The sequence below is a fragment of the Hippoglossus stenolepis genome, chromosome 1 (genome assembly GCF_022539355.2).
Source record: "Hippoglossus stenolepis isolate QCI-W04-F060 chromosome 1, HSTE1.2, whole genome shotgun sequence".
Classification (NCBI taxonomy): Eukaryota; Metazoa; Chordata; class Actinopteri; order Pleuronectiformes; family Pleuronectidae; genus Hippoglossus; species Hippoglossus stenolepis.
This window is the reverse complement of record NC_061483.1, coordinates 5,479,073-5,500,104: the sequence shown is the minus strand read 5'-3', so window position 1 is coordinate 5,500,104 and position 21,032 is coordinate 5,479,073.

The window sequence follows — 21,032 nt, the reverse complement described above, 5'->3', positions numbered from 1 at the left end:
TATCGCAGGTCAAAGTTCACCAAAGTTGAACTCCACTCGAAGCCGCACCTCGCCACAAGAAGCAGATGTTTCGTTCGCTTCCTCGCTCACACACATCAGGAATAAACAGGAGATGAGACAGCGAAACACTTTTGAACAATTACAGCAGTAATTATCAGCTTCATTTTTCTTTCTTTCGGTCCTGACCTTTTAGATGAATTATTCAAAAATTGATTAATTTTATTAATATCTTGTTGACTTCTAACTGACATTGTTAGCGTGTGTCAATATCAGTCTGTCTAGCCAGCATGGTTGTGTCTGAAATCTCCCACTCACTATTCCCTACTTCACTATATATATATATATATATATATATATATATATATAATATATTATTATATATCATAGACGATTACATAGTGAGCTCATCGGGAAAATAATAAAACGCTTTTAAACTCTGTGCATTTTCTCTCTCTGTTAATACTTTAAGTTAAAAAACATATTGAATGATCATCTTCCGCAGTTTGTGATTCTCTGCTCTGTTCATATTTAAATTTATAAGACGGGTCGGACTGTTCCTGCTGCCCTCGCTCCTCTGGTCTCTCCACCGCAAGCGCAATGCATGATGGGATATATTGCATATATCTAACATGTTGCATTAGTCCCCTGGTGTCAGTTGCAGCATCTGACTTCTTCCACTCAAATAAATATTGTCGATGATAAACATTATATGTCGGTAATAAACAGACAAACTGTGAATTGAATGCAGTAGAAACGAATTGTCCAAATAGTCAAACAGAGAACAAGTGTTGCATCACTCTCCCCTATGTTCACCAAACCTCCAGCTATTCCTTTGACATCATCTGAACACATTGCCCCCATGTGTATATTTTCAATATTATTCCACTGGAAGGCAGTTTCAGCTTCATATTGTTGTATTGGATTTATTTGTTTCCCTAAAAAACAGAAGGAATTACTCTGACGTGAGTTTGACGAGGTCTCTGCCGCTGGCGATGAATCACGCTGCGCTTTAACAACCACGACGTCTTTATCTCAGTTATCAACTCTTTTTCCGCTTGATATGATTTATTTGTTGTACTTTTTTATTATATTATCATGTTACGAGTCCAGAAACAAAACCAATTTAAAACAAATTACCAGGCTTTATGCCTTATCTCCACTTAAATTACTTCCAACTATTAGAAAATAAATTAATTGCATTTGCATTTTCATTACATCTCAATCCTCACTTCAGCAGAGCACCAGCTTCGCGGCACCGGGTCGTTTTTCATCTTGTGTTTGTAACGGTGAAAAGGCATCAAGCCAAAATTAACTGGGGAGCAAAGTGAATGCAAACCGAATGCTCGCTGATAGCTCCACTACTTCTCTGCGTATTGAAACGCAAATGCAACAAGACAACAGCAATTTTGAAAAGACAAATCTGCTCAATTAACTCTCGCAGTGGAAGAAGTATTCAGGCGTTTAGCAGCAAAAATCCCCACAAACCTCTTTTATTAGGGGATTACGAAGCTCAGCTGCAGTGGAAGTTCGGTCCTGCGTCACTCGTCCTCTGAGTAATCACTCACATAATGTACCTTGTACTCTATCCAGTGGTGACTGCTGCGTTTAACTACACAATTACTGCAATAGGAGACACAGCAGTGACTGAAGGGACCTTTACTGGGACTTTGTGGGGAAGGAACTTTTGAAGTGAAATTGGCCGCAGCTTTGAGATAAATCCCCGGTCGCTAAACGGATTAATTGTTTAACTTTTGTCGCATTTAAAGAATAATATCCTCCGTTCATCTAATGAACAAAAATCACTGAAGAATTCCTGAACTGGGATTTGTTCAGCAAATATAACTGGGATATAAAATAACGCAAATAGACAAATTGATTTAAATGAGAGGCAATAATGAATATTTGCTCTGAAGGGAGTAAAATATACCATTAGTGATACAGACAACAACTTTTCCTCACAGCACAGATGACACAGTAATGCCAGGAGAACTGTAATCATAAAACTATAATGTCTTGCATATGCAGTCGGGGGTGGCGTCATTCGGTGCGTCTCACTCAAAAGATAATGACTTCGGGGACTTTGTGGGATTCCAACTCGGGAGGCATAAATAATGCACTGCTTTGCTCAAAGCACAGGAAATTTGGGGAAAATAAACAAGCACGGCAGCCAGCGCAATCTGCACAACTCAATTTTATGATGCAGCTCTGATGAAAACATTTACCAGTGAGTCTCCGGAGCCAAATTCTCTGATTGTGGTTTCACGTCCTCCTGCAGGATTGGCAAGAGTCAAAGCTTTTCTGCAAAAACAAAAAGTCACGGCATGCTGAAGTTTCTGTGTCTCCTTCTGTCGTCACATGGCGGTGCTTGATTCCTACGCCTGTTACAAAGGGTTAAATGTGGTAGGATTTTAATTAATCACCATGTTGAACTTGTGCAGACTCCCAGATTCGGAGCCTTTCGACACCTCGATCATGAGACGTTTGGGGATCAGACTCTGTCGGGCCAGTAGAGACTCACTGGAAACTTTCTGTAGCTTTGAGACTCTTGTTTAATTCTGATTTAGCATAAAACTTAGTCACTAACACCTTCACCCTCCTGCACTGGAGAACATGGGGGTCAGTTTGTTGAAGTGACACCGAAGTGCTGTTTACTGGGTCTGCTGCTCTGTCATTACCTCAGCTGCAGTTTAAGGTTCAAACAGGTTTGAGCCTGTGTTATCACATGACCACTTAAAACCTAATTACTGTTGTGGTTTAAACTTTAACCTGCCGCAGATCCTGGCTTGACTGATGATTAAGATAATAAAGTTCAGCTTAAGGACACATTCATACAGTTCAGATATTTTTCATCAATGTCTAATATTTCAAACATATTTGACCGTGCATGTTCAATTAAAAAAAGAGAGATTTCAATTAATAGTCAAGGTCAATGTGCAAGTTTACGTCACAGAAAGAAATAGTTCTGTAAATTCTGAATGTATTTTCAAAGTTCTGCTGATAAGCTGTTAGACGAGTTCTCAGTGTGCCACATGATGTTGTCGTCTTCCGACTCACCCGCAGAAGTTGGCTCATTTTGTTCTACAGCCAATCAAACGTAAGTTGGCAATGAGGTTATGTTTGTACCCCTGTCTGTTGATCCGAATCAGGGGACAGATCCAGGAATGTTTTTGTAATCACTTTCTCAACATTGTGAGGTAGTTTGTTTTTCAACCTTTTCCCTGTTTTCCCAGTGAATCACTTCTGGAACTTGATGGAAAAAAAAAAATCTGGCACATTTAGCAGACTGATGAGAAAACCTATGAAATGTGGAACCACTTCATCTGTCTGGTTTCCTTCAAACTGACAGAAACCATTAGCCAATAAGAGGACACACTTAGAGTTATAGTCAAATTAAATGACACATCTTCAAGGTTCTGGTTCTATATTGATGACAACGCAAACATCTGGACCAAAGACACATTACTTCATTAAATCTTTTATTTATTAAATTCCTATCTAAGATCTTTACATTTCTCTCTATTACCATCTGTCTTCATGTGGCGGATACACAGAGGCTGAAACTCTCTCCCATCTTTGAGAGTCTGAACAAAATACTTGAGCTGAAGGATCTGGTGTCAGACCTGCACTGACAGATGTTATATAACCCAGTCCTGTATGTGCTGCCTGTTCCTTCTCTTCCAGTGGGCAGGGGAGGATGAAGGACAGCGGCCTGTCCGAGGGCGCAGCCTCCAGCAGCCACAATGAGCTTCTGGTGTCAGCCGGCGAGTGGGCTGAGAAGACAAATCATGGAAGAATGCATCTCTGTGTGCGACTGGAGGTGCATTCAACATAATAATTCCCTCTGCAGCCGTGGACAGGACAGCAGGTTTATGGTCTGCTGTAGTTTTGCCAGAGAAGATTTATGTCTTTGACCTGATTCTGGTTCATCTTTGCAGCCAAGTCAGTTTAATCTGAATAGAATCAAATCAAAACAGACACTGAGGACGTTATATTTTACTTTGTTTGTCTGCAGGATTACGCAAAAACTAGGGCTGGGCCATATGACTTCAAATCAATGTCATTATTTTCAATACCACTGAAATGAAAAAATAGTTTAAATATTATTACAAATGATGAGGAGAGGCCCCTGCGTCAAAACCCAATAATAAGTAAATGAATATTTCATTTATTCAAATTATAACTGTATCTGTTGTGTATTCTCCCATGTGCACTGCACGTGGGTGTATGAAGGCAGCACTGTTCGTATGAGAGAGTCGGAGGATGGAGCACGAGGTCCACAACAATGTTATGAAAGGTTATTCTGCAGTATCGATGTATTCTCACACTTCATTTACATTAACAGTTCAACAGTTACGGTGCACACCACATACGTCTCGGGCGGCAGGTCAGCAGATTGTCTCCCAGCTGGCTGAACCATTTTCCTGTGTGTTTTCCCCATCTCTCCTTAACTTCGTCTTTTGAAAATAAAGGCAAAAGGCCAGAAAGTACTTTTAAAAATATGCACATTTACGAGTGCAAAATGCCATTCGAGCATGGAGATAAAAGTAAAAATCGTCTTGATTCGCCCTGAGATTATTCACTGACTGAGAAGAAGAAACTAAAAACTTTAAAATAAGTGAAGCAATGAGAACCAAGTATAAGAGTAAAGCTATAGGAGCTTTACACCGAGTCCTGTGCTGCACCGAGTGGGGGTCAGCAGGAGCAGCTGATGGGGAACATGGGGAATTGCCTGTTCCACATTGGAAGGAAACGTTTAAATATGCAGAGAACCGCACGGTAGGGTTCTGTCATTGTTTTAGAACAATGGCCGAGCGTGGACAGGTGGAGGTTTGGTTTGTGCAGCGCTGATGACACCAATTAGTTATATTCAGAAAACTAAAGCTGTACGTGCCAACAGCAGGAAGAAGGAGATGACAAACAGAGAAACAGAGAAGTAGATCCATACACTCATAGTCATCAGTATAAAACAAAGCGTGGGGCGGACGTGTTAAATGAAATGAAGAATATCACAGAGACAATAAGAAATGATTAAACTGAGAGATGATTCAACCACGGTGAATCCATCTGGCACTTTGCTGGGAGAGTTGATACAAAGCAGAGAATCACAGAAATGACCCGTTCACCTTACTGCAGCGAGGACAGTGTGTAAATCCCTGTCAGGGGGCGTGAAACACTCCAGATTGTCAGAACCAGTCAGACTGAATCTGTTAATGGCTTAAAAAACACAAACGAACATTGAAAATATTTGCAAATCTGATTCAGAACCCTTTCGTAGATGTTTACAAACCAGAGCACGTCAAAGAAAGGGGCGTGTCCCATGGTCTTTCCACCACGCGTGACGCATATTGATGTCGGATCCACAGCGTAATTAGGCGGCTGTGACTGCGGCGTGAAACATGGCTGCGTATCAGCCTCCTCCATCACTGCTGCTTCTGCTTAATGTGACCGAGCTAAGCACCGTGACTAAACGCTATGACCACGAGTGCACGAGGATACATCTGTATTCCTCATCTCGCCTGCAGCTCGACTTTTTGGGTTTTATTTATTAGCATACCATGCACACTCATGCTGTTGCCACAGCAACCAGTGCAGAAAGAGGTTAACGATGCCTGAACCAAGGAAATGGACACAATCACTTACAAATAACAGCATCAGGGGCGCTTCAAGGGACATCGGGGGCCCCAGGCAAAAGGGACCCAGGGGGCCCTACATCCAAAACAAACCAAACTGTGTTGACAGAAAGTCAGTGGCGAGGGGCCTTGTTAGGGGGTTTCCAACCATGGTGTCATTGCAGTTTCCTAATCAAAGAATTCAAATGGGTTCTCACAAAAAATGTAATTGCTGTTCATCAGCTGTTCTCGGGGGGGCCCCCTCTCAGCTTGGGGCCCCAGGCAAGTACCTGCTTTGCCTAACCTGTTGCAACGCCCCTGAAAAGTGTTAAAGGGAAAAAATATCTGATGAATCAACATGTTGGTAACTTTCAAATATATTATTTTCTACTTTAACACCATGTTGCAAAGAGGCCTCCTTGTGTCAGACATCCAGACACATATATATATATATATCTGCTGTTAGGATGAATTTCAGTGCAGCACCTTCGACAGTCGACTGGCTCTCAGGGACTTGTCTCTGCATCGAGACAGGCTCCATTTATTTGGCCGTACAGACACTCACATCTGAGTCTGAGCACCGGGTCCCTTGTTTTGACTCTGCACCGCCGCTCGTCTGCCAGTCAGATCATCGCACACTGCTCCAAGCAGCCAGCCCGAGTCGGCCGGGCCGGGAAAAAGAGCCGTCCACCCACCATCCATCCAAGGTGGGTGGTCGCACATAAACTCCTTCCGCTGCTGGAAATTCAAGAATATTTTCCCCTTCTGAAATGAGAAACGGGCTCTGACACGAGTGTACAGTGCACGGCTTGTTTACCAGCATCAAAATACTCAATGTCAAACATTGAATGTAATTTATGTGTTAAAGATGGAATCAGTTGAAGTTTTTCTGAGCACTTTTCAACATCATAACTCAGTTTAGAACATCTGAGATCAAATCTAGTTAAATATAACGAGTTGGTTTACTTTTTATGAAGTTATTAAAATAGTTACACACTGGTCTAATGTTTAATTAACTTGACTTGAAGTTACGTCGTTTTTCTGTGTAAAAATTTGATGAAAGGTGATTTTTCCTTGAACAATATTTCACCAAATTGATGTTTTGTGAGCTGGAAACGTAATAACTGGCTGGATAATGTTGAGAGGCAACATTTTATCAATGAGGGACCAACATTAGCATCAGAGGAGTCACCAGGAAGTGGCCTTGGGTGTATTATTGTCACATTCTACTGAAGTGTGTTTCCAGAGTGTGGTCGCTGGTTGTCGGTGGTTAGGTTCAGGCACGAGAGGCACTTTGGTTGAGGATCAGGGAAAGTTGTGGTTCTGGTTAAAAATAAATGTGTCGTGTTTGAAGACCCGGTGAACCATTATCCAAGTGCCTGAACACAACCGTAAAAAAAAAGAATTTAAAACGCTGTAGTTGTTACACTTGGATATTGACCTGCAAGATTTCACTGATATGTTCATTATCTACGTGTGTATGTAATGTGTATGTAAATTCATGTAGAGTCGATTTGTTTTTAAATTAAAACATGATGTGGAAGATTCTGATTGGACACGCAGATCCTCTTAAACTTGTATTTCCTCTGGTACAACTCCCTGCTGACAGATAATTCAAGTCAGATAACACAGAGTTTGTTTTCCCGACTGAAATAAATCAGACCACACAGAGCCATGACGATCATAAGAGGAGTGTTCCTTCTCACCTTCATATGAGGCGTTCGCATATTTGCCGAAATACACAGCTAAGAGAAAAAGGAAAAAAAAACCTTCTGGATCCTGTCAAAGGAATCATTGTCTCGGCCGCATTAGTGGAAGGAAGGCAAGAGTCAAGTTAGTGCTGAGGCTCCCGAGAGCAGCCATGGCCGCCCTTTAATGAAGCTCGTGCTTTTATTGCCGCGGCGCAGGGGTCTGCAGCGTGTAATTATACAGGAACACTTATTAGCCACAGGAAAAGGTCACAGATGGTGGGAGTCTGCGCTAAGAGCTTGAACCTGAACCTCTGACTGTTCACCTCCACCCGAGACGCTGCATTTGTGCCTCGCACCTAATTGGAACATTAATACGTCTCTGAATTACAGCAGAAACAGTATCTTTGGTGAACTCCGCACATTTGTTTCTTTTTTTTGTCTCATAGGTCAACAATATGCTAAAAGGCCCTAATGTTGCTTCTTCGCAACTTAAATGGATGATTTAAAAACCTCTCCCCAGATGATAATCTTAAAGGAAAACGACACCGCGTGTGAGCAGAATAATTGTAAAAGCAGCTAATGAAACACAGACGTGACTGAAATGTTTTAATTGGATCTTTATACGCTGTGCAGCCTCACTGTATATACTGAGGCTTTAAAAACCTTCCATTCAAACACAGCACAATGGAGGGTTTGAAACGCTGCCACACGGTCACTTATTCGAGCTCAGCGTGCGCGCATGCTTTCCACATGCTGTAAGCATTTTGTGTGGTAGTTGGCACGGTGGCCCGAACCAGTGCGGTAATCTTTGGGCCGTGCGGCTACATGAATGGTGGCTGTGGATCTGTGGAGTATCCTGACTGTCTGTGTGGGTGCCAGACCACAGGAAGGAGCCCATCCCCGCCACTGTCTGTCACTGTTAATGCTCACATTGTACGAAGCAGACTCTGAAGTGTCTGCTGTGTGAAACTCTTTTCCTAACAGTCTTTTTTAAAACTAAACCAATTTCTTTTTACCTTAATTTTCTACAAATGAACAAGAATAACAATTATTTTAACCATGCAGAAAGGAGCCTGTCCTAAATGGACTGTAGGTGGCACCGTTTCTGTTTTTCGATGTCCCATCACAACCTGAGATTCTTGTCGAATTTATAAGTTTTGTCGGCTGAAATAACAAACTAATCAATTGCAGGAAAGGAATTGAATTGTCATCTTGTTCCACCACAGCCCAGTCTGGATGCTAAAATTAGACACTTGGACGAGTCCCGTATGACGAGGACGTTATGTGCAATGGTTTCCGGACCCGAAATTCAAACACTGGTCACAGACACGAAGGTGCAGTGAAGAATATTGGATGTCTTACAGATGATCCAGTGTGCAGGCAGGCAAACAAGAAAAAAATACATACTCAGAGAACCATAACTCCAGATAACAGAGCAGGAGCATGAGGTGGGACGAGGAGACGAAGAGACAAACAGACTAAATACACAAGAGGGACGACGATAACAGCGACAAACAAGACAAAGGCAGGAAATAACCCAAGATAAAGGAGGAAATAATAACAGATACGGTCAAAGCAAAGAGTCACTTAGAGGCAGATTATGACAAGAGGTCAGACAAAAGAGTTCATTGGGAAGAATAAATTGAGCAGCAGTCGTCTCAGCTGTCAATCATGACGTTTCACCCCCACAAATTAAAACTAAACTTGTTGGAAAAAGTAACAACTGAACAGTGTGATAAGAACCTAAAATGCCAGAAACCAAATTTATTTCCACTAACATGGAGGAGGGGGTGAAATTTATAACCTATACCGCAGCCAGCCACCAGGTGGAGATCGAGATGCTTTGGCTTCACTTTTGGAAGCCGCCATGTCGTCCATCTTTATATTCAGTCTACGCTTCCGACGTATCTCACTCACATCCTCACACTGCCCCTACTGTTCCTGTGCATATTGCATCATACACTTTGTGAGGATGTACACAAACAGAACAGATATCATGCACATAAATAAAAGTTCGTACATCTGCGGGCCTAAATTATGAATTTCACAACAAAGTTATTTTGAAGTTGCTGGTGTGTCAACTTTCCCAGATTCAATACAGAACAGACCAGAGCTGCTAACTTTGGCGTGAAGTCTGAGAGAATCCAGGTCTGGATAACACATGTGGTGACATACTGCACAGTGGATGTGTTTGTCCGAAACAGACTTTGTTTCTTTACACACGTAGAATCTAGTGTGACGGACAAGCTAACAATCACAGATTACTTTAGATTAGACTAACCCACCGTTTAACGGCCTTTCAGGGACAAAACCATTCTTTTTAAAAGTCATTCTCCGCACAAGGAGAGTTTTAAAATGAATCTTCCAGCGAGACACAGAATCCACAATGAAGGAAAAGTTGATATCATGTGTGTCTGAGTTCCCAAAATTATCGGAGACGAGTTCACATGTATATCGAGACTTCAGGAGTAGAAGCAGCATCGTAGAAACACATTTCCAGTCAAGGAGACGTGTCATTTTGGTTTTTGTAAAGATTAATGAGACACCAACATCCAAACACTTCCAACGTCACCTTCATACAGCCTCATGAGCGCCACTTCCAAACTTCACAGACCTCGTTATGGCCGCTGAAGTATATCTTATATAATGACTGTTTGGGTGAGGGGGGTTTTAGTGAAGGGTCGGAGGTCAAAAAGGATCGACTACGTCTCCATCCTCTCGTTACATAAGATGGAAAAAGGCTGTGACAGTCTCCTGCTGTTATTTTCTACATTCCTCGGGACTTTAGCTCCATCTGGACGTTTGGCCATTAAACGAGAAACACTTAACTTAACGTGTGTGTTGCAGCTCTCGAGACTTTCCTCCGAGGACACTTGAAAACATGCCCAACGAGCACACACCTTGTAAAAGTCATTTTTTATTGAACGATCATTCAGAGACCTCGTACCTCACTCGTTATATACTCCATTTAAGTTTATATATATCGTGGTTTGCTTTATTGATATTGTGGTTTTCCGGTTTTGCAATTATTTTTTTCCGATAATTTCTACTTTATTTCCTGGAGGTAATTTCCTCGGTTTGGTAAGGAACTGAAGCAGAAATATGTTTTTAACCTTGGTTGTAAACGCTGGGTGGAAGTCAACTGTGTTTTTTGGTGAATCACTTGCACAGCTCGGCGAAGTGGAACATGAGCACATGAGGTAAGTGCTGTGGTTTTAATATCGTGAAACAAAGCTTTTCCAACTCTGTTTTGCCGTCACAAACGAGACCAGGAGCTGAATACACAACTTTTTCCATTCGTCACCGAAGCTGAGTAACGCTGAACAACTCCAGATCCTCAGATGAAACACTTCCTGACCTCACGTCAAACAGGACATTCATGGAAAAGGATTAAATCAACAGGAAAATATTCCTCGATGTGAACACATGAGGTATTGTGGAGGAAGACGAAATATTACGGAGGTTAGGAAGTGTCAGCATCACTGTCAAAAATTGGAAATGACTTAATAATCCTTTCTAAATGCTCATATGGGCTCAAACTTTTCATGTTTAACAAGCGAAATGTTGCTGCGGAGGCAAGTGACAGATTTTCTCTCTGACACCCAAAGCAGTAAACGTCTCTGGTAGCAAACACACTAAACCGCAGAATGCCTTTACAATGTTATTATAGTATTAAAGGGGTTATTTGAATAAGCTTATTAAAGTATTAACTACATTTTTTACCCATCATGGCCCGAAGTAGTCTGCAATGTTATATACTGTGTTATATAATGTGCACTGGGCCAGTTTGTGTCTGTTTATTAGACTGAGTGTAATTTAGTTTTTATTTATTCACTTCAATCACACCTGGGATTGATTCTCCTGAAGCGACAGAGTCAGGGGAGGAACAGGGGAAGAGTGCAGCTCGCGCTTCCACTTTGTAGAAAGAAATGTGACTTTTAATTTGGTCGGGAGTCGAGTTTTCAGGTGAGTGGCGAGAAACTTTATTACTTCAGTCGGATTCTCGCTTCAGGTCACTGAAAGTCACTTCTGGGCTGATTTGCAAGCGCATCAATCGCACGTCTAAGATACGATCAAAGCGTTAATTAGTTTGATTTTCCTTTATTGCAAACAAAAGCTAATTTGAAAGGAACTGAACCCAGTCCACGTTAACAAGGTTTTAATTGCAACAAGGCTTTTATTGTTTTTGCAGGAGCAGAAGAGAACGGATTCTCCAACGCCAATTACTCGCCATGTTAAAGACATAGACTGTCAATAAAAACGGACGTAGACTCCGGATACGTAAAGCGAAGCCAATGCGGAAGTGTCTGAGTCCTGTATTCTCTCAGGTAACCAGCAAGGGGCGACTTCTTTTTCTATAGAAGCCTATGAGAAAATGACTCTTCTCACTTGATTTATAACGTTAGTGAACATTTTCCTAAGGATTTTTATGCCTTAATCTCTTCTTCAAAGTTTTATTCAATACAACATGATGTTTTTTTTTGGAGATTTCAAACTGTAGGGTTCAAAACCGCAGCTCACAAACGATTGGGTGACGTCACAGTGGGTTGTCATGTCGTTAATGAAAGAAAATATAAAACCTCGATTAGTTTATCTGGATCTACTCAAAAAAGTGATGGGTTCTTCTTTGGATGATGCCCCTTTTCAGTAGACAGACGCCTATTCAAATTTTATATGCACAAAAATCGATATATTCCATGCGCCAAAGGAGACAAAAATCTTAAACACAATTTACAGACCATGCAACTCTATAGAGACTTAAACAGGCTGCACAGGAGAGAGGCTCTTTCTCTGCAGAGCTGAAATCTTTGTTTTTTACAACAAAGAGAAACTGGTTGAGTAGAAATGTTTTGCTGCCGACAGGGTGACGTCTGCAAAGACTGTGAAAAATCTCCGGCTTTAAATCAAGGCCTTCATCCAAGTGAAGCGTCTCCAGCGCAGATTGGACACACCGAGCGTCCAAGACGTGTCAGAGGAACAATGGAAAACGAATCCAACCAATTCCCTTTGTGCATCTTTCAAGATGTTTTTCTCACAGGTCTGACGCTGCCTGTGTGTGAGACGCGTTGTTTCTGCTTCCTTTATCTGTCTCACTGTCTGCGTGAGTCTGGATCTCAGCTCACGACCAGATGGCAAAGTCACATCTGTGGAAGGCCTCGGTTTACGACTGTGCAGAGACGTATCGCTGAGGAAAAGGTCGGGGTTTTAATACCAATTTACCAAAAAAATCCCTCATCCTCTTTTACGTCTTCGGGTGTGTGGAGGTTTTATGTGTTTTGTCTGGCTGAGATCTGGGACCGAGCTAGAACACAGTGTAATTTTTCCTGGAGTCACTCAGAGAGTTGTAGCACGCGCTCGTGTCAAGAAGCATGAGGCGCCGGGGCCGCGGCACAAAGAGCCGCTGTTACATGCAGTCACAAGAGGTGTTGGCAGAATCTGCTCTTCATCCTTCCACACAGGACACACTCAGCTGCCGCGCTCATGCACTATTCATAACACTGTAGCATCGTCTTGTTCTTGGATTCGTCCCAAACCAAACACCGTCGATGAAAGGGCCTTTGTTATTCAGGGGGCAACAAACATGAAATAATTGAGGAAAACAAGAGTGAGTTTTATTCCCACTGTGGAATTTTTGAGGGCACTTTATTCTGGATAATGGATTTAGACTTTGTAGTAATATGTGTGTGTGTGTGTACAAAATAACTCAACAATGCACAGTTGGATTTTCACCAAACTTTTGGACTCGATCTGTCAAAGGTCAAAGTGAACGTAGCGGTCAACAACAATGCAGCGTTGACTAACACCATGAATGCAGCTGATTCAGTCGCTCTGGTGTGACGCGTGTTGTTCGTGCGTCAGAACAACAGATGTTCCTCTTGTTCGTTCCAATCTGTCAACATTGACTGGAAGTAGCGTGAAGCTTTGGTGTCGCTGCAACTTCTTGTCAAACTCTTGATTTACTTGTTGATGTAATGTTGTCTGTCCTGAGTTTTACCCTCATACAACCTACACGTACTATGCACTGTACATGTTTGTAGGTTAACTGCTGTGTTGTGCTTACATGACTGTATCTGTATCTGCTGATACTCTGCTTCTTTCCTGAGGACAGAGGAATTATAAATGTTAATCTACACCTTCTTCTTGTCTCGATGACAGTTTCACTTAAAGAACTGAACACATGTGAACCGGCTGCGTTCTGATGTCAACAAACCTCCAGCGCAGCCATTTCTACTTTTCAAATTAGATTTAAGATTAGATCAAATCTAAGACTCAGGTTTTTTAGGACTTTTGGTTGTTTTTCTTACACACAATTTCCTCGGGCCATTGATACCTAACCCGTATAAAACACTGAATGCTATTGCATTTTCAGATTTACTGGCAATTACTATTAAGATTGAACTTTATTTGTCTCTGTTCTCACAGTTTCATGATTTTTTCCAATATAAATGTGAATCAATGCAAAATGTTAAGGTAAAAAACTCCTGTATTAAATTTTCTGTGGAAATTTGTAGTTTTTAAATCCATAAAAACCACATCTGTCAAAAAAGTATTTTTTTTAAAGTATTTTCATATATTTCTCTGTTCATCTTCAGCACCATGGTGCTTTTGGAAAAATCTCCTTTATTTTATTTATACTTTAATTAATTTTATTGTAGCACTGTTATGTTGCAGTTTTAGACCATAATTCTATTTAACTGTATCTCAAGCAGAATTTTCATTTCTTTTGATTCATTAACGCTGCTTCTCTACTTTATAAAGCTGCTGCTGCTTCTTTTGTCCACTCTGTATCTGTCCGTCCTGCACGACTCTTCCTCTCTTCTCACGCTCTTCATAAATGTTTGTCTTTATAAAATATATTTTTTTGTCGGATGGATAAAAACCCCAGTATCTCACCCAGAGGCTCTAAAGGTCAGTGCCTCCTCATCATGGATCAACGCTCTGTGATCACAGGAGAAGCTGTTGGAGGATGCTGCCATCTAGTGGTCGAACGTGCACCAGCAACATCTCATCACTGCTGAAGGAGGAAAAACAGGAAATAATAAACAAACCATCAGGCCCGACGGGTGACATCTGGAGACACTGAGATGTCCTGCTGTGCTCAAAGTGGACATTCAGTCTCCTGGGACAGAGACGAGTCCACTCTGATCTCATGATTCACTGTAAAGGGTCATTTTTCATCATCATCTGTGACAGTTGCTCAAGAAAATACATCATCATTTACTGGACGTGTGTTTGCTTTTTTAAATTTTAATGAGAAATTACCAACAGAATAATAAACCTAAAAAAGACATAACCCTGTTATTTAACAAGTTTAATTTATGTCATTAACCTCTGTTGACCTTCAGCACACTGTGTCTATTAGATAATACAAAGGCATTAATCATTATAAACGTGGCACAAATACACTGATGTCTAATTTTACCTCTGAATTAGGATTTATTAAAAATGATATATATATATATATCAATCAAATTTTATTTGTATAGCCCATAAATCACAATTTGTCTCATAGGGTTTAACAAGGTTTGACATCTTCTGTTCTTAAGCCTCAACAAGAATCAGGAAAAAATTAACTATTAACAGGGAAGTTATTGTCTGTAATGGAAGAATATGTGAGTATTTGTTTGTTGGTCTTTATTCTATATCCAGAAACACATGATTAATGTTTGTGAAAATATATATATATATATATAAATATAAATGATTTGAATATGAGTTCAAAAATAAAAACGCTATGTGAAGTAAAACAAAAAGAAACAGTCTCAATTCTCCATCTGTCACATGTCAATAACGTGAAAGCTGCTTGTTCCTGTGATAAATTGTTTAATCCGGATTTTTTTTCAAAAATAATTTTCTGCCACATCGACAACATAAAAAGTGACAGACCACTTTCAGTTTGTCCCTTTTTAAAATTCCGAGGACGGCTTTTTGAAGTTTAGACAACACAATTATTTCCACGGATCTGGACGTCATCTTGATGATTTGTCCTTTTGAATGATGGTTAAAAAAACACATTTTACCGCCATCAGTCAGAAAAACAAAAACGTTTTAAAACTCCATTTAAATGGACCGTAGCCTTCAGAAGTGGCGTCTGACGAGAGGATTCAAAGCTGTTATTATCGTCCCGAAGGAGGAAAAAAAGGACAAACAAACATCCCAGAATATGGCAGATGTTTATTTTAGCCGCTGTCACTCAGATGACTCATGGAGTAAATATCAGTTGTTCACATCGAGGCGTGTCTCGGCTTTGTTCGTCATCCGGCTTGTTTTGATACACTCTCATGCAAAGTCAGGATGTCGGTTGTATCAGATATTCAGAACACACACACACACACACACACACACACACACACACACACACACACACACACACACACACACACACACACACACACACACACACACACACACACACACACACACACACGAAGGGTATCTGTGTTGAAGTGTAAAATTGTCTTTTAGTTTAATTCTCTCAGTTAATAGTAGAAGTTTTGCTGTGTGGATAAATGTGATCCCTCAAACCTTAATCCCAACCAAACACAAACTTTGCCCTCTGTGCTAAAATACACGGGAGAGGCCACGGTTAATAAAAGCAGCAGCTCAACTCGTCAAACTCGGAGAAGATACAAAGTTAAACTTGACAAAAGGTGAAGTGCGTCATCGAGACTGTAGAACAATGCAGCGTGATGTGGGAGGAAAAGAGCCGTCGCCAGGGAGGAGCCAATCACCTGCTTCATAAGGCACACACCTGTCTGCATTCAGCAACACACACACACACACACACACACACACACACACACACACACACACACACACACACACACACACACACACACACACACACACACACACACACACACACACAACAGATACAAAAGCTCTGCTGCTCCATCTGGCTGATTTGGTTTCATGGCACAATCACTGTATGGTTCAGTCAGTTTCATTTTGAAAATAGAGTAGTGAAAGAAAACGTGCACATGGTGCCTGTCTGGTACCAACAATGCAAGTCGAGTCTGGATAAAGATCCAGATCTTTTACTCAGAAGGAGAATCATCGCTGCATTATAACAGTAGTAATTTGTCAGAGGTGTGTTTCAGATTCCTAATGTTTCCTTTTACGTTCCACAGCGATGGGATTCGTCCCTGTGGTTCATAGGAGAGAGATCCAGGACTTGGGAGGGTTCATATCCAACGTTTGACTTGATGTGATGCATGCTGGACTCAAAACAAAGCATGCTCTATTCTACTGACAAACAAACAAACCAACAAACCAACAAATAAACAGAGAGGGTGAACACATAAACTCCTCGGGGGAAATGAATGACTTTGGATGGTATTTAGGATCAGATTCAAACCTGTGTCATGAACATGGTGAATGTTGGACCGTGTGAATCTGAGGGTTCAACCTTCAGAAGATATCACAGCAGAGCCAATCAGTTTCCTCTCCTGCCTTCTGGGTCTCACTAGTTTCTGCCAGACACAAACCTGGAGAAGATAATTCAGCTCTGACAGTGAAGTATCCTCCCGACACCTGCAGAAATACATCTTCACTCACACACACATGCACACACACACACACGCACAGATCACGTGCTCTTTGTGGGTTTTAAGAAGGCATCATTAACGCTTTGTGAGCTGCAACATGACTAATCGAGCCCACAGAGAAGGCTCAGAGCACAGGGATGTTTTAAAAAACACCACAGTGTGAGGGAAAACAGCTTTAAACATTCATTTCCATGGTTAACCCCACGTTCTCCTTCAGAAGACTCTGTTAGAAGCTTCCTTTTGATTTGAATACTGACTCCTGAGCCTGTGTGCAGGGACGTGTCCGGGGTAACTGTTCTTCACATGATTACATCATGTGTTGCTTCATGCAGGCGAAAGCATCTTTTAGAGATCATTAACTCCTACGTTTCACTTTCCCTGACTCCTCACTCCTCCTCTCCGAGGAAACCACACAGGATTTGACTCGGTAGAAAATGATACACTTTTTTTACGATCGACTGAGGAAATAAGTGTGAGCGAGCGGAGTCGGGGCTTTTTCATTATTCCTCTCCAAAGGTTTGCTAAAAGTGTTTCTGTTCAGACTGAACCACAGAATCTTTAGCAAGTAGAGAAAAGACTCATCATATCTAATGTTTATCTCGAGCATCTGAGCGATTCAGTTTAAAAAAAGAAGATCTGCAGAGAAGAAGTTCATTTCAATTCCACGCATTGGAACTTTAATTGATAATCGTCATTATGGGATTGAAAGGTAAATTAAAAACAGCTGTAAACTGCTTGAAACAACATGAAGACACTGTTATTGTGAACATACAGACCACAGAGCAATATTCAGACCAATATTTGTTTCTGTGTTTGCAGCCGAGTGAACCTTAGATCCAATAATAGATCACATGATGCTCCAAACACATTCAGATAAGTGCAGAGCCATTACCTGGTAGTTGTTCCCTCTCACAGGCCTCAGATCTCTGGAGAAGACGAGTCCTCATATTAAAAGGAGGAGTGACGTAACAAAGCACATTTCAATTGTTACTGTACTTAAGTATATTTTTCATTTATCTGTATTTTACTGAAGTAGATCTGTTGCAAAACACAACAGAAAATCGGAAAAGACAACAAATCAAAAAACATATTTTGATCTACTGTTGTGTTCTCTTGTTAACCGTTGTGTTTACTTATTAACAGGGTCGCCATGATGTTTTACTTTTACTCCACTACATATTTTAGCAAACACTGCGTTGTGTTTTGTATTATGTATAAAAAGTAATCAATAACAAGAAGGGAACTGGTTCAATGATCCAATCAGAGCGAGCAGGTGACATTAGACCCTAGAGACAAACTAGCATATTTAAGTGTTTGATGAAAAGTGATACTGCAAAGTGAACTTTTTCAATAGGTTTAATATTTATGATTTTATGGGAACTGGATTGTTAATACACTGAATATAATGGTTTTATAACATCCAGTCTGTCTGATTCAGCTTTTAACCATATATGTGCTTGTGTGACACCATTTTCCTCTGCGACATGAAATAGACTTCATGAAAAAAACATGTCTGCACAGATGAACGAGCGAGTTCCCTTCATGTGTGTGAAGCATGAACGAGCAGCACATGTGAATGAATGAATAAATGAATGAACCAAAAGTTATTTTAATCTGAAGGGGGAAATCCTTTCTCCTTCCTCCGCTCTCATTATTCAAACTACGACTGCTGAGCTCGACAAGTTTTTTTTTTAATGAACGAGGCTCCGAACTGAATTCCTCCTCCTCTATGAATGTCGCAGTCAAGATAAGAGCTGGTTGGATTCTCCAGATGGAGAAGATGAACCTCGGTGATTCTTCTGACTTTATCTGAGGAAACAGAAGCGTCCAGAGACAATCTGACTGCAGGAGATGATTTCATTCTTTAATATGTTGTGGGGAAATTCAAGATACAGCAGGAACATACTCTGGTTTCTGTGATTTTACGTATTTCCCATCATTTTCCATTTTAGATTTAACGTATAATTCACTCTTTCAAGCTATAAAAACTCGAGAAGATTACAAAAGGGGGAGAATGCAATTTGTTTCATGTTTATTTCTATCATTCAATCATATACATCCTGATAACGACCCAGTAAATTCTACTTTATACTGCTTCATCTCCGTTATGAAGCTCCTCATAAATGCATCCTGCCGTTTTACTTCTTCACGTCTTTTGTGCACCGTGGTTCTGCCCTGAAGTTTGCCGCCTGTTTATCTCCTCTGTTTGAGATTTAGACGTTTCTATTATTCACGTCCCTGATGAGGCTACATGATCCCATTAGCCCCGAACGCCGGCGGGCAACGTGAGGTGCCAACGACAAGCTGCCTGCGAGGAACTCTGTGTGCTCTGGACAATAAGCCACTGTTTCACTGCAGCGCTATTTCAAATCAGTGTCATGTGGTTTACGATAAAAAGAAAAACAGCTTAGTGCACGTGTGCATCTGTACAGGGATGTGCACTGGTTTATAAAATGTAACACAGTTCTGAAGATAAACATTAATGTAACCCTTCAGACCTGAGTCGTCTCTATCGCTGCTCCCGTCCTCCTGTAACCGAGGCAAGTAGGAAGTCAAACTAAAACAGACTCTTATTCAAAAAACAACAAATAAATAAAAGCCCCCCCCTCCATTACACCGAATGGTCTCAATCGTCCTTCAGTCGCAGGCCCCACCATAGGTCCATCCCTACCTCCTCCATGTTAGCAGATGAAATATGAACCAAAGCAATAAGTCACAATACACATCAAATGATTTATCGACGCTCTAAAAAAGGGGTGAAACGTCATGTTCGACGGCTCAGTCTGTAGACGAGAGCATCCATCTTTATATAATCTCAGCCAATGAGTCATGCCAGAGTTTGGGGACCTTCACTGCAGAAGCATGACGGCCTGTAGTCAGGAGTCAGGCTCAGCTGATGTAAGACGAGGCCCGGGCTCATGGGCAGTGAGTAAATCCTTGAAGCACACAGGGTCCTGGTTTGTTTTTGCTATTTCGGCCATATTCACCTTTCACCACGTGGGACACTTTAGGCTCGTGTCCATTTTGTTCGGGCCACAAGAAGACCAGAAGTGCTGCATCATTGGCTGACGTGGCCCACATCTGTACGCTATCTGGGTGAGTGACACCTCTGGAGAGACGTTACAGGAAAAACATCTGTGAAGACGGCAAAGATTAATGTATTTTTAGACTTGGAAAACAAGACTTTCTGCAATGCAATGTGCTGATCCCAAGAAATAAACAAAGAAACATCTTTTTAAATTGTTGCCTATGTGTGAATTGTGTTTTTATTTTATCCTTTTTTCTCTTATTCTTACTTTATTGCCATGTTAGGTCACTTTAAACAGGAACATCTCAAAGCTTTGCTATGTTTCCTCCTGTATATTCAGCTATAATAAAAACAATAAGCACAGGGAATCTACAAGTTGTGAAACTTTTGTTTTGAATGTATTTAAAACCTCAAGTTCCTCTTCCTGAAGATACTTTTCAAAGTGTTAGTGTGTTTGGATTGAGATGGGTGGTGTCCTATGTCGTATATGATTCTAAAGAACTTGAATTGGTTGTGTCACTTTGTGTTAGGTGGACGACATATTTTCACTGAGGCAGATCAACACTGGGTGTGGATGCTTCGTGTTTATAAATAGATTGTGTCTATTGTGTGCATGTGTTCAACAGGAAAACATTGCTCATGGGTGTGTTCAGGGTTCTTTCTGTGAAAATCATTAAAATTTTCAAACACTTTCATGTCGGGCTCGACCTTCTTGGATTCAACACCAGAGCAGAACACCGCGTGCTGCTCCCTGCTCTTCACTCGCCGCGGCCCACCGGCTCCGAGTGGCACTCCATCCTCTCAGATGAACCCAGCCGCCGCCGGATGACTCAGTTAACCCGAGGAATGAGAAGAAAAACAACCCCGGCTCAGTTTGCTGCACAGTAGGCCTACCTGTGGGTCCACAAAGCCACACGTCACCTGGTAGCCCGATATGGAGCGGAGACAAAGGCGGGGATGAAACCCGAGCACGCCAGCCTCCTTTCTGTTGCCATGGCGACAGCGGCTGTTTCCAGAGCCTGGGTGAGAGAGAGAGAAAGAGATAAAAAAAACAAAACAGGGAGAGACTCAGAGGACCGATGGCCCGAGGCTCCGCCCATTAGGGGGGGAATTCACAAATCTAACCTGGCAACCCGACAACCTGGCAACCAAATGC